The sequence below is a fragment of the Caretta caretta genome, chromosome 6 (genome assembly GCF_965140235.1).
Source record: "Caretta caretta isolate rCarCar2 chromosome 6, rCarCar1.hap1, whole genome shotgun sequence".
Classification (NCBI taxonomy): Eukaryota; Metazoa; Chordata; order Testudines; family Cheloniidae; genus Caretta; species Caretta caretta.
In genome coordinates, this window is record NC_134211.1 from 62,650,975 (window position 1) to 62,666,081 (window position 15,107).

Sequence of the window (15,107 nt, forward strand, 5' to 3'; positions counted from 1 at the left end):
TAGGCATGCGTGGGAGCATATGTGGCTGAGTGTATGTACCTGTACAAATGATACGTATATATGGATGAGGTGAATGCAGCTATGCAGGAGAGCATAAAGATACATCCTCCTCCATGAGATTACCTCTGCAGTCAGTGCCATTCTGTAGGAGGTTGCATTGGCTCAGAATTGTAGTTACTTTTACCTAACCTCCTGTCTTCAGGAGGATGTAGGATGTAGCAATGGGGAGACCTCTCTGGATGAGTCATCCTCCTTTCCCACATCTACCCTGAATTAGTGAGAAATAGGCAGTACAATTGCAGTGTTGTTGGTTTGTCACCTGCTGTGGGTATAGGCTGAAGGGCGGAGGAGAAGCACTCTAGTCCATAATCCTCCCCTCAGTCCTTCAAATCATGCCATGAGGTTACCTCAGAAGAGGGGGGCCTACACATCTGGGAGTTCTATAACTCCCATTTGGCCAGCATGCAGGACACATTGGATGTGCATGTTGATATGGACCAGGGACCAAAGTTTTAGATATTCCAGGCCAATTATAATCTGACTGCATGCATGTTTGTGTGTGTGTTTCTGAGCCTGTCCCCTGCCTTCTATCAATTGGAGAGGATGTGAAAGTAGCCCCACTCTGGCTGCACCTTCACCTCCAGCACACAGAAAAACAAACACAGCCATTCTTCTGTTTGTTGTTTTAGTGCAGGGCGCTCCTTCCATAACAAAACCATTTCCCTGCAGGCAGCAGGCTGAGACCTGTTTGCTTATTATTCTGCAAAGGAAAATGAGGGTTTTGGGAGGGGCACAGTCTTCAAGTATCTATATCCTGTTGATAAACAGAGAGAATGGAAGGAGAGAGCCCTTCCAGCTGCCTCCTGCAAATATCCTTCTGAGGCTGTGGTATGTTTCCTCCTCATTCATGATTTCATGTGTTCTGTCTCACAGGCTAGGCCCATTTGGTGTGTGAACATTTCCCCTTGTCCCCTGCATCAGATGTGAACCTGGAAAGGGAAAACCTTGTTGCAAAGAAAGTTAATCCTTCACTGTACCAGAGACATATATAACAGAGATGGATATGAACTCAGGAATGTGGAGTCCAGATCTGCATTTCACAGCTGACCCTTGCCTCTACAATGTTCAGAACCAATCCCACCCCCACCTCCCTCAATCCAAACGTCCTCAAATGCTGGGAAAGTTTAGTTCTGGATCTCAACTTGGTGGCTCAATCCCATCACTAATTTAAACATCCTCCTAGCTTTTAAGGGGTCAGGGCATATTTGGACCCCAAGAGTGAAGTATTGACTTGTTGCAAGAGAACCAAATGGACACAGACTCAGGACAATCTTTGCTAGTCTATTTTTAATGTACAAAATGCACACGACAACAGTTCCTGTCATTGATTTGAGCAAGAATGGATAAAAATAGTGAGAAGACCAGCAAAGTTTACCCAGAGGTAGCATTAGTTTTTCACTACTGCAGTGAAATAGCTCTGTTGTTGCATCCCCCAGCAGACTGCAGTTTCTGTTTGTGAGACAAGGTGGGTGAGGTAACATCTTTTATTGGAACAACTTCTGTTGGTAAGAGAGCCATGCTTTTGAGCCACACAGAGCTCAAAAGCTTGTCTCTCTCACCAACAGAAGTTGGTCCAATAAACGATATTACCTCACGCACCTTGTCTCTCTAAGATCCTGAGACGGACACAGCAACTACACCGTTTGTGTTATAATTCCTCCCCAAATAATGAAAATCCTTTGTTCCTTCATTGTCTGACAAAATCACAACTCTTTTGGCTAGTAGGATGTGTCACTTAGATACCCTGGGCCTTATTCTCCTCTCACAGTAATGTAAATCAGGAGTAACTGCATTAAAGTCAATGGAGTTACATCAGAGTAAATCAGGAGTATGTAAAATCAGACCCCATATACCTGCTGCTGTTGAGAAAGTGGGTTATTGTCCAACTGTTCTGCAACACAAAAGAAGCCCAGCAGAATTAAATTAACCTCCTTAAACACAGGGTTGGAGTGGGCCACTAACTTCCCATCAGCTGTTGTTCTCACTGAGGTAATGAACTAACTCACTAACTGTATCTGTGGTGGCTGTCAGTCCCTTCCACGGGGTCCAACATCAGAAGTTGATTTCAGTAACTATAATGCCTTCATGGCTTTATAGTTTTGTTACAGTCCATGGCATAATTAACCTAGCGCTTTCTCTCACTGAGCTGTTTGCAGATAAGAATCACTTCACTGACCACTGAAGTGCAGCCACCTCTGGGATGGAATGTGGCACAGGAACACAGGAATTGCCATACCAGGTCTGTCTAGTTAAGTATCCTGTCTCTGACAGTGGTCAGCACTAGATGCATCAGAGGAAGGTGTAAGAACTCTGCAGTAGGCACATGTAGGATAATCTGCCTGTGATGTTGCACTCCATATGATTTTATGAAAATATGCTAGTAAGTGTGAATATAATATAACTGGAATATGCTTCCTGCGAAAGGTCTTTTGTAAGGTATCATTACAAAGTTTATAATCTACTGAGTATGGTCATCCTATTTGTATAAATGTATCGTTCTTGTATCTGATACTAGAAATATGAAATATAACTCTGAGGTCCTATTGTAATTATGCAAAGTGTGCGCCATTAATGGTGGTTTGGAATCTTGATGGCTCCCATCAACTAGGACAATTTGTTGTAAATGGCTCTGTTTACTTGCAAGCCTTCCTCTGAGTCAGGCCAGGAAAAATGAAGGCTTGGGGTCTCACAGGACATGTGACCATGTCACCTGGTATTGGAATCAATCTTAAACCTGGTACTTTTCCATTTAGAAGGAGGGATGGGGACACAGAGAGACAAAAGATTCCCGCTTTGTGCCAAAGCTATATAAGGGGGTGGAACAGAACAACGGAGGTTCCAGTAATGAGAAATCCCCTAGTTAACACCTAATCTGGAGCTAACAAGAACTGTACTGGGGAAAGGATTAGGCCCAGACTAGGAAGGAGTCCATTCTGTGAAAGAAGCTTATTGAAACATCTCTGACGGTGAGATTTCATCTGTAATCAGTTTCTTAATGTATTAGGCTTAGATTTGCGTGTTTTGTTTTATTTTGCTTGGTAACTTACTTTGTTCTGTCTGTTATTACTTGGAACCACTTAAATCCCACTTTTTATATTTAATAAAATCACTTTTGTTTATTAATTAACCCAGAGTAAGTAATTAATACCTGGGAGAGCAAACAGCTGTGCATATCTCTCTATCAGAGTTATGGAGGGCAGACAATTTATGAGTTTACCCTGTATAAGCTTTATACAGAGTAAAATGGATTTATCTGGGGTTTAGATCCCAATGGGAGCTGAGTGTCTGGGTGCTAGAGACAGGAGCACTTATTAAGCTGTTTTCAGTTAAGTCTGCAGCTTTGGGCCATGTGGTTCAGACCCTGGGTCTGTGTTGGAGCAGACTGGTGTGTCTGGCTCAACAAGGCAGGGTTCTGGAGGCCCAAACTGGAAGAGAAAATGGGCTCAGAGGTAGTCTCAGCACATCAGGTGACAGTCCCAAGGGGGTCTCTGTGACCGAACCCATCACACTGCCCTACATATTAGATCTTATCCTGGTCTCTAATAGTTAGAGACTGGCTTAAACCCTGAAGCATGAGGTTTAATATCCCTTCCAAAATTCTATCAGTACTTATGATAAGTCTGGATATTCTTAATATCCAGAATATGTCCAGTCCTTTTCTGAATCCTACTAAATTTTTGGCTTCAACAACTTCATGTGGCAATGAGTGCCACAGTATAAATATTCATCATGTGAAAAAGTATTTCCTTTTATCCATTTTGAATTTGAATTTATATTTTAAAGCTAACAGTTCAGATCAATGCTATGTAACAGTTTAGGAGAGGTGCTTAGCTACTACAGCTATAGACACCTTAGAAATACCTGATGGAGATAGGTAAGATAAAAGAGAAGACTATTACATACAATTGACATTTCAAGGAAAATTTAAGTTTTCAAACTGTAATTACACAAGTTTGAATCTGACCAAGACATATGTGATAATGGGACTAATACACCTAGTCTTGTAAAAAGTGCCAAGAGATCTTTAAAGATCATTAGTGGTCAGGACCTGAGATGCACAGAACACGGCACCTGCAGCAGCACAGCAGCCCCTAAAACCATGCTGGGCTACCGGTTTAGTACTAACCCAAAGGGAAGAATGGCAGCAACTGAATCACTTACTGCCACTACAACAAGTGGGTTTTCTTTTGCAGTTTCCCACCTTAGTGTTGCCTAAGCCTAATTTGGTTTAATTTATAAGAGCTGAGATGAGAGCACCAGCCCAAAATAGTATGGCCACAATTTCTTGGTTTGGTTTGGTAGACATGTGGGTTGAACCTAACAGCTTACTATTTCTTACCTTATCAGGTAGAATCATAGACTCATTGGGTTAGAAGGGACCACAAGGGTCTAGTCCAAGGGCGGGCAAACTTTTTGGCCTGAGGGCCGCTTCGGGTTTCAGAAATTGTCTGGAGGGCCCGTTAGGGGAGGCACTGCCTCCCCAAACAGCCAGGCATGGCCCGACCCCCCCCTGCTTCTCACCTCCTGATGGCCCCCCCGGGACTCCTGCCCCATCCAACCCGCCCTGTTCCCTGATGGCCCCCCCAGGACCCCTGCCCCAACCACCCCCCTGCTCTCTGTCCCCTGACCGCCCCCAGACCCCTGCCCCTAACTGCCCCCTGCCGCCCCATCCAACCCCCCCTCTCCTTCCTGACTGCCCCCCTGGGATCCCTGCCCTATCCAACCACCCCTTCTCCCTGACTTCCCCTGGAACCCCTGCCCCCATTCAAAATGCACCTGGCCCAGCTGGAGCCAGCCATGCACTGCGCAGCACAGAGCACCTGGTCAGGCCGGCCTCTGGAGCAAAATGCTGCGCTGCCCCAGGAGCTTGCAGCCCCACCACCCAGTGCATTGCGCCAGCGGTGCAGTGAGCTGAGGCTGCGGGGGAGTGGGGATGACAGGGGAGGGGCCAGGAGCTAGCCTCCTGAGCCAGGAGCTCAGGGGCTGGGCAGAATGATCCCGTGGGCCGGATGTGGCCTGTGGGCTGTAGTTTGCCCACCTCTGATCTAGTCTAACCCCCTGTCAAGATGCAAATTTGTATTAAATGTGTATGAAGTATTGCTCAGTGCATGCCCATCTCTATATATTCCATTGGCCAAATCCTGGCCCCACAAAACAGTCCAAATAAACCACCTACTTAGGAGAGTTCTATGGGACCTGGGTTGTGGATGACAGCCCAAATCCTTCCCACACAGGGTATTTACTTTTTTAACATGTCTTCACTGATGAAAATGTCAGTTTCTCAGAGCGGTTGTTTTATTGCCTCATTTTCCTGTTGCCTTTCACCTGGCAGTGCTCTGGAGGTTGGGAATGGGTTAATTCCTTTTACAGGAATTCATTTCTAAGGGCTGCCATAAGGATTCAATATGAGGCAGTCAGTGGCTGCCTACAAAACTGTTTAGACTGTCGCTGCACGTAATAGAAAATGAAATGCTGATTCTAGGCAGCAAGACAAGAACATCAAGGGTTTGTTTAACTTTCATTGCATATACTCCTAAAAAGTCAATGCACGTCTCTACAGTTTCACAGCATGTCCATGCATCACTACACATTTTCTTAAGCCCTGGCTTCAGTGCATGAAGACTGTTGTCGTGTAAACAGGTCTGTTTCTTTTTAGGCCTTGACAGGGGGCTGAACCACTGACGTTCAATTTGAAATTATCCACTGTTGTGTCTTTAATTCAAAATAGGGTTCGGTAGATCTAACACACACACAAACTTTCTCTATGAACAGTCTTGCTATCTGGGAAGTGCTGAAATACCCTAAGAAGAAGTGATGAAGGTGAGATCTAGGCCAGGTTTACAAATTCAATGGGTTTGGCTCAAATTATGAACTTCTGGGTACCTATCACAAACAATCTTCTGCCAGTTGCTCATTTGTAGATACTGTAATATTTGTTAGAATCTGGTGGCCAGAGGTCCCAGGATGGGCTCTGAGGTTTTGCCACCTCATGACATGACCAGGGGCTTCCTACACTTACAGCACTGCAGCGCCGCTGTAGCTGTTAGAGAAGACACTGCCTACGCCAGCATGAGAGCTTCTCCTTTTGGCATAGGTATTCCACCTCCCCAAGAGGCAGTAGTTATGTTGATGGAAGAGGCCTTCGCATCAACATAGCGCTGTTCACATCGGGGGTTAGGTCGGTATAACTAAACCAGTATAATTTATACTGACCAAAGTTTGTAATATAGACCAAGCCTAAGAGAAGCTGAATAAGCAGACACAGCTCTCTGGTAATCATGTATTACAAGCAAGATCCATCACACATCAGGGTTACATGCAGATAGGGAGGATTTATTTAACTATACCCAATGCACTTTGAAGTACTATCAGAGTATTAATATATGTCTTATTCCAAGTGCTGCACAAACATTAACTTTCTATTCCATACTGTATCCTGGTAAGGGCTGTACTATTATTATACATACCTAATAGATCAGGACACTAAGGAAGAGAACTACAGGCCCCAGCTACACCAAACTATCACCGAGTCATGGGCCCTTGTTACAATATAGTTGTTCCCTGACTATGTTAAAAGCAGTATTGAAAACATGTGTAATGGTGTCCCTGTCACCTGGTTAAAGCCTTGGTCTATCAGGGATTTTAAACTGATTAAGTTCCAGCTACATTATAACTTTAACCCTGGTATTCCCAGGTTGGGGACAGCTGTCTTGCACATGGGTCCTCCTAAATAGTTATAGTTGTAGGATGGGGATCTTAAAAGCACCTGACTTTCAGTGGGACTTGTGCTCCTAAATCACTTAGGTACTTTTGAAAATCCTACCCATAGTGCATATAGAGTGACTTGCCCAAGGCCACACAACAAGTCAGTGGCAGAGCCAAGATTTGAAGAGGTCAGACTTCCTGGCTCCTAGTCCCATCTTATTCCTATATACTACACTGTCTTCTAGTACTAGTTCTTCATTCTCCACAGTAATAGATACCTTAGCCAGGGGAATCTGGAGTATCTCTGTATGCACCAGTTTCCTCTAAGAAGCATAGAGTACTGACTGGTACACAAATGCAAAATGGCCTCCTCTCTTCTGTGTCTGAGAGCAAGGGACACCATTGGGCTAACCTTGAACTGCAACCGTGCCATCACTGAAAGGCAAATCCTTTTGACTCTAAAAACAGCCCTTTTATGGGGCAAAAGGGGGGATGGGAATTCTAAAGCATTCGCAAGTAAAATACCTTGAGACCACCTCTGTGTGTGCTTCCCAGAGGCTTGGCTCCCAAGTCTGCAGTCTCTGGATAACTTCCATCCCAAATGTATGTCACATTTCCTTCCAATAAAAGCAAAATATTTACACTAATCCGGGGTCACCCAGAGGCCATCCTGCTATCGCAAGTTGGAAGCAGCTGTGATACTGTAAATCAAGGGGAGTGAGGGCGGATAGGATTAACAGAGGCCTCCAGAATAAATGATGGGATTCGCTCTCAGCTTCTGCCGGGAGGTGTCAGAAATGGGGAGAGTCACTGCCTCCTTGGTGGGTAATCTTGAGCTGGGACAATGAGGTGCGGGCAGCAGAACCATGCTTGAGTCTTCAACACGGCATGATGAGCACAAAGAAACTGAATTGGGAGGATTGTGTGACAGCCATGTACTGTAGCTGGTAGAATGCAGAGGGAAAGGGAACCCATAGTAAAGCCATGCCCTGTCCGCTGGTGATCAATACATAATGGCATTGACAGCCAAATAGGAAGTTCTGGAAGATGTAGGGAGAGGAAGCTACCAAATGAAGGGGAGGTAGGGTTAAAGAAAATCACCCTTTTGCATTTTTAGAGAAGGGCTGAGCAATTCATTAGCTAATCTGCCTGGAGAGAATTTTCTGAGCCAACCCTGAAGAAAAGAAACATGAAAGTTCATATCATCTGGATGATCCCAAACCAGATGTTAACGTCTTGTAGGGGGTGGAGTTTGCAAAATACTTTGGGATTTTCCATCATCTGGTTCTCCTGGTCCCACTGACCAACCTTTCTGGCAGAACTGTATAATGCTATTCATTTCTGTAGTTTGGTAGAACACCAAGGGCTCTCTCCTGCCAGATTTCTGTGAAAAGAGATGCTTTTGGCCAGCATGTATGGCTATGGCCATGACATAACTTCTCTGCCCACCTTCCAGAACCTGTTTGGAAAGATGTCTTTAGTCCTGGACGGATGCTGTAAATACAGGGCACGTCCATGATAGAGGGGAACTTTCTGTTTGGGTGGGAACAGTGTGACGGGGTTATTCAGTCACTTTTGGAGACAAATCTCCTCCACTATAGATAATGCCCTTGATATACAGCCAATCATTTCTGCATCTTTCCTGTGTATGGATAATATAAGCCAAATTCTGCATATATCCACTGAAGTCAATGACTCAGAGTCTCGTCTGCATTTGGACTGTTTTTACCATACCTTCAGGGCAATGTGACCCTAAAATCAGTATAGCCAGCCACAGGTAGATCACCCCAGTGTAAGGGATCCTCTGGTGGCACAGAGCTGGCATAGAAATGCCAATATGGGGGCCTCCCTGTGAGTGAGGTTGGGGATATGGGGGGAAGGGCAGGTGCCTGATCTTCAGCTACTGTAACAGCTCCTTGAGGCCACTGGCAGTAGGATATCTTACAATATCATGAAGTCAGTATTTCTAATTTATACTTAGATGCCTGCCCAGTTCACAGCTGACCCAGGATCAGGAGCATACAAAAATTGCTTAAAGTCACTTTTACACCATTCCCTCCTGAGCTGCACTGGGCTTTTTTCAAATGCAAACGAGGTTCAGGCCCAACACGGTTGCATGAGCAGAATTTAGCCCTACTGTTGGATGATTTTTGGAATAACTTACCCTTCTGGAAAGTTTTGTGTGCATTGAAAGGTCTGATCCTCATTCTCTGGTTAGGAAGCAGAGCTGGTAGTGGAGTTGCAATGCTTGATGCCAATGATGTAGTAGAAGTAGATTTCAAGATGCAAACGATCTTCTTGAATGTGAAGGGCTGCCTAAAAGTAGAGTAGATATCAGTAATTTAAAGGTAAAAATAATTACTAGAACATTGCAGTTAGCAAAAAACAATCAGAACTCCACGCCACGCCACCACTGCCCCCAAGGAGTCAGAGTTCAATGAAACTTAAACCCAATCATTTAAAATTATGATTATTCACAGTTTAGGTACCCGCTCTGCCTTAACTCTGCCCTTCACCATGATCCCCCTGAGAAACTTGCTTGTACTTCATTATCCCTCCACAACAGTTCCCTCTTATCAGTGACCACAAATACAAGAATGCTTTAATCTTGCTCACGCAATGATTATGCCAACTACATACTTCATTAAGGTCATATTAAGTCCACAGGAAAAAAATGTATTTAAAAAATTCCTGACTAGACAAATGGCACTGGATGGCAATTATTCCCCGTTCCTCCTTCTTAACGGCCTGCTCAGCCGCTCGCAGGAGCGGGTGCTATGAGTTTTATGTGCCAGCCAATTATCAAAGTGTCATTAAACAAGAAGCTAGCATGAGTCCACACCCTCCCAGGTTGTGAAACTGACACGTACATGAAATAGGTCACACTTAGTACTGGCAACACGTGTGCATGAATCCAGTTCTAAAGCCCGTGTTTTCAGAAACACACTTTCTGTACTCCACCACACAAAACGGCAAATGGGAGACTGCTTGCTTCTTAACGTTCAAAGGCATTTCTCAGTCAGGTCACGGATATGTACTTTCAGTCTTAACTCCAGGTTGATAAAGTTTTTTGTCTAGGGGCATTTTGAACTTTAGTTGGACACGCTAATAACTTCTGAAGTGTAGTGAGGGCTGAAGGTATCTATTCAAACAGAATGTGTTGCAATGCCAGCAATGGGAGCAGGAGGTGATACTGTAGCAAAAAACCCAAACCACTAAACCCGTCTTTCTCAGCACTAATGTCAATGGTGCACTTCACCTTACATATAGTCCTGGAGGCACCTCCTGACTGACAGTTACTGCCTGCCTCCAACTGCCATAGAATCTTGACCCTATTCAAATAAGCATGAGCACTCTGCTGAACATGGTCATTCTAATATGAGCGTACAAGTGGGTCTCTTCCGGTAACAGCTCAACAGAGGGAAGTGATACACATAAAATTTTAAAAGATCTGTCTAGCAGTGTGTTAGCAAAATGGCTGTATGCCTGCTAAATGCCATGAAAACTGTAGCTCCCCCCGCCCCAAGGAAATTTAAAATTATGTAAAAAGAAAAGGAGTACTTGTGGCACCTTAGAGACTAACAAATTTATCTGAGCATAAGCTTTCGTGAGCTACAGCTCACTTCACAAGATAAGCCCAATATTGATGTCAATTGAGTTTTGCCACTGATTTTAAATGGGAACAGGAGCAGGCCTGACATATTCCCATGACTGCCTGTGTTCTGGCAGTGCAGCATGGACCCTTCCAGTAAAAGCAGACATTGAATACTCCAATGTAAAGGCTTCTTTAGAGCCCAAATCAGAGTTCTTGTTCACAAACTGCAGCACTTCTTCTTTCCAATCTGTAGGCAGAATGTGTTCTTCCTGTAGCAATGGCTCATCCTTTCTCGCCTTCCTCTTTCAGTGGAAACTCACATAAGGAGAGACAGTGTATGTGAGTTTTAGAATGTGTGCTTATGAGTGGGCCCATGTGCAAGGCATGTATGTGTGTGTGTGCGCGCGTTGAGGAAGGCACGACAGCAAAGGCACATACAGCGTTTCCAGTGATTCCATATTTGTGCACAGTAAGAAAATATAAGGTGAAAAGCCCTTTTAAGAAGCAGTTGGAATGTTGGAGGCTGAAATTTCTATGGCAGGCAGTTGGAAGGTGATACTTAGAGACCAAAGAAGGGACAGCCTATGGCGCTGAAAGGAGAGATGAAGCCCAGGCTACCCTACATTATGTCCCGTGTTAGGAAACAATTTTTAAACAGTGGATTTTTAAAAGGTTTTCTGTAAACACGGATATGCCACCTAGTGTGGACAAGACCATAGCAACATACGATTTTTACTTAGTTCTCCAAACAAGGTAGTGCCTATTTTGAAAGTGTGGTAGAAGTGTCAGTGTTTTGCAAGAGCGGAATTTTAGCTCTTAGCTTGAATCCATTTTGCCTGATCAAAAATCCTTGCTGCAGTGTCAAGTGACATGAGGGCAGCTTCAGCCCTGATGTAAGGAGCTGCAACGCCATTAAAGTCAGTGGAATTGCAGTTCCGTACACCAGGGCCAAGGTTGGCCAGTGGTTGGAAAATGTTTTTAAATAATAGCTTCATCAAAGTTCTGCTCTGTTCACATGGGCTGGTATAACTATGTTTGCAGAAACCACTGCAAGGCCCCTGTCTTAAAAATGGTTTCCCAATGCAGGGGAAAGTGTAAGGCAAGCTAGATGAGAAGCATGTGAAAAGCAAACAAAAAACATACAGAGCAAAAAAGGAATGTGATTTGTAAAGTGATTTCTGCTCTAATACTCTGAGGTGTAGTTAGTTACAGAGGTAAAGAAACAGGGTAAATGATATAGGTGAAATTCTGTCCTCGTTGAAGTCAATGGGAGTTTTGCCATTGACTTCAATGGAGCCAGAATTTCACCCTATATTTTATAAACAGATGTCCCTATGACAACATGAAATTAATGTAATTCATCTGAACTCTGCAGAATCACATAATATTTTGCTTCATAAACAGTGCTTGCACATGCTTCTATATATTTCCCATACGTGTGCAATAGATTTATGACAGATATGTAAGCAAGTTTCCGTTTTTCCCCCTTTCCTTTCCTAATGGCCCCCGTAGACATCTGCCATTTCTAGATATCCATCAAGGTCAAAGATGACTAAAGTGGAACAGATCAAGTAAAGAAAACAAACTTCCCCCTTCTCCTCCTCCTCCCCTAGAGCGGTAAGCGTTTCACTCACAAACAGTTCTTAACTCCTTAGTCTCCTCCCTCCAAGATTACTGGTGTGGTGAAAGTGGAAAGCATTTTAAAGGAAAGATCTTCTCTGACGCTGTCACTCATCAAATAACCAGGCCTCTGTGTGACACAAAAATGTAAATATGGGGTCTCACAACACTTCATGGCAGTGATTAATGAAACCTCATCAAACCCAGTGAAGTACCATTCACATTTTACAGAGCACTAAACTGAGTTTGAGTGGCTCAGCAACTCAACCAAGATCACATGAGTCAGTGACAGAGCTGAACAAAACGCAAGAGCCCTGATGCCCAGTCTCTTGCCCTAGCCACTCAAGCACGCTGTCTCCAAAAAGGTATTTGGCTATTTTTCCTGTCCATTCTATACTAGGATTTTTTTATTTTTTTTTGGTCACTGCTGAATAGTTCTTGGACCTTCCCAGTGATTTCATTCCCCTCTGCTCCTCTGAGGTATTGGTTGTAGCCAGAGAAGGGAAAAACAGTTCAGACAAAATAAGAACTGCCCTGAACTTTCCATCAGAGCTCTAACTGAAGCCAAGCCCTGAAATGTTCCCTTCATTTTTTCATTCTTTGTGCAGCAGCCTTTGCCTTCTGATTGTGACGGGGAGTGGAAGTTCTGAATTCTGTGGTAGACTGTTCTCATAGCACTTCCGTCCTGAGCGGAATCAGGAAGTATGGTGAATCTACCAAGAGAGTTGCTCCTCGCAAGCTGTCAGCCCAGTTTTCCAGAGCTGCGTGGTTCATATGTGCAGCCAAACTTGGCTGGTTAGTCAAATGCCAGGCTTTCTGAGGTTTCAGAGGAACAGCCGTGTTAGTCTGTATTCGCAAAAAGAAAAGGAGTACTTGTGGCACCTTAGAGACTAACCAATTTATTTGAGCATGAGCTTTCGTGAGCTACAGCTCACTTCATCGGATGCATACCGTGGAAACTGCAGCAGACTTTATACACACACAGAGAATATGAAACAATACCTCCTCCCACCCCACTGTCCTGCTGGTAATAGCTTATCTAAAGTGATCATCAGATTGGGCCATTTCCAGCACAAATCCAGGTTTTCTCACCCTCCACCCCCCCACACAAATTCACTCTCCTGCTGGTGATAGCCCATCCAAAGTGACAACTCTTTACACAATAAGAAAAGGAGTACTTGTGGCACCTTAGAGACTAACCAATTTATTTGAGCATGAGCTTTTGTGAGCTACAGCTCACTTCATCAGATGTATACCGTGGAAACTTCAGCAGACTTTATATATACACAGAGAATATGAAACAATACCTCCTCCCACCCCACTGTCCTGCTGGTAATAGCTTATCTAAAGTGATCATCAGGTGGGCCATTTCCAGCACAAATCCAGGTTTTCTCACCCTCCACCCCCCCACACAAATTCACTCTCCTGCTCACTAGTTGTAGCTGACATTTACTTTTTATCTCCCCTTTTTGCCTTCTGAGTGAAGAAAAACAAATGCAAGTTGAAGCTATGGTACCTCTGCCCTTGTGATTGACACCTTCCCTCTGCTGCTGGGTTAAGACCTTTGCAAGTGGGAATTCCTTCTACTGAATTAATTAACTATAGTATTGTTATTACCCTTGATCTACTGCCATAGGAACGGGAGTGGGTGCTATAAAAACTCCACTTGTGTACATTTGTTACACGCACAGCTCTGAACAGAATATTGAAGGGCTCATTTATAAGACAGCGGAGCAGAAATATCCACACACACACCCCATATGCCTTTGGGACTCACGCCTCACTGCAGACACTGTGCAGAATTGATTACAGACCTCTAGTGGCCTTATTTATATGACTTGTTTAGCCTCATAATTGCTCACCAGTATAATATCTTGGAACACTGTATGCAGTTTTCCCATAGGGATTACAACATGGTGTCATTTCATCTCCTCTACATTTCCCATCGTGTTGTCTGTTTGTTTTATTTTCCTTGCCATAACATCTGTCCCACATTGCTGAGAGGTTTCACAATTTGGAACCTGCAATAAATTATGACGCAGAGTCAACAGGCTTCAGAGTTTCACTGTTTGCGTTCTGCTTTTTTTTCAAGGGAGGCTTGGTCAGCCACCCCTTTTAAATGGGCTTCAGTTTTTTCAATTTTTATTCCGTTGGTTGTAAAAACTGCCTTTAGACGCTGAAAAATTACAGTTCTGTCCCTCCTACTTGTGCCCTTTTCCACGTGGTGCACTGGTTTTCCTTCAGATTGTGCGTGGAACTCAAATTGAACTGCTTTAAAAGGCTTGCAAAAAGAGCAATAACACGGTCTGTACCAAACGACCTGGCAGAAAATTCAGATCTAGACCAGCACAGCCACTCGTTTTTCTATTTGCCAGTGGCTGGGAAAGAGCCTGTGGTAGTCTTAGCTCAGTCAGCAACTGCCTCTGCCTCCATACCCCACAGCCACAAATTGATCTGGGGTCCCTACCAAACTAGAAGGCAGCACCTCCCTGGATTACATGGGCCACAGAGACCAGCCCTGGATGGCTGTGTGGGAGACTGTAGGTAACATCTGAATTTTGGGACGAATCACAGTGGCAAACTTTGAACACTAGGGACTGGTTCACACTGATTTACTTTGTCAAGATTACAATAGCGTATCTCCACCACAGAAAGGGCCAGACACTTTTTTAAAAAAATGGAATCTAAGATTAGCCTTACTTTCCTTTGGCAGTATAGGTCTATACCACCACAAAGCAGGGATGTGCCTACAACTGACCCCTTGGTACCTTCCCTTGCCATTCAAACCTCTCTTCTCCAGAACAGACAGCAGCTTGCAATTCCTTATGAAGGGAGTAGCCTTCATTCATTTGTCTTCATTCGAACAGGGAAACTGCAAATGCTCCACAACCACCAGCCTTGGTTCCTTCAGGAACCATTCCATGATAGAAGCTGTTGCTTCTTTCTTCAGGATTGCAGTTGTTTTGTTGGAATCTACTGGTAATAGTTTCAAAGCTTCTGCTTCCCCAAAAAAGGGGCCTGATACTGAGTTTGCACCATTTTTACACCAGTATAACTCCTCTGATTTCAGTGTTAATCGGGGTAATTCCACCATCGTAAGGAAGATCAGAATCAGACCCTCTCACTC

The 15,107-nt window shown here is 44.1% G+C and overlaps 1 protein-coding gene and 1 long non-coding RNA gene across 3 annotated transcripts in view; one reads left to right on the forward strand and one right to left on the reverse strand.

The window, feature by feature from the left end:
* Window positions 1–15,107, forward strand: part of RAD51B (RAD51 paralog B) — a 788,206-nt gene that overhangs the window by 728,610 nt on the left and 44,489 nt on the right. The window lies entirely within an intron of this gene.
* Window positions 1–15,107, reverse strand: part of LOC142072536 (uncharacterized) — a 170,319-nt gene that overhangs the window by 112,669 nt on the left and 42,543 nt on the right. For both annotated transcript variants that reach the window (XR_012668945.1, XR_012668946.1), the window contains exon 2: window positions 8,930–9,081. This is a non-coding gene — a long non-coding RNA (uncharacterized LOC142072536). The remainder of the gene's footprint in view (window positions 1–8,929; window positions 9,082–15,107) is intronic.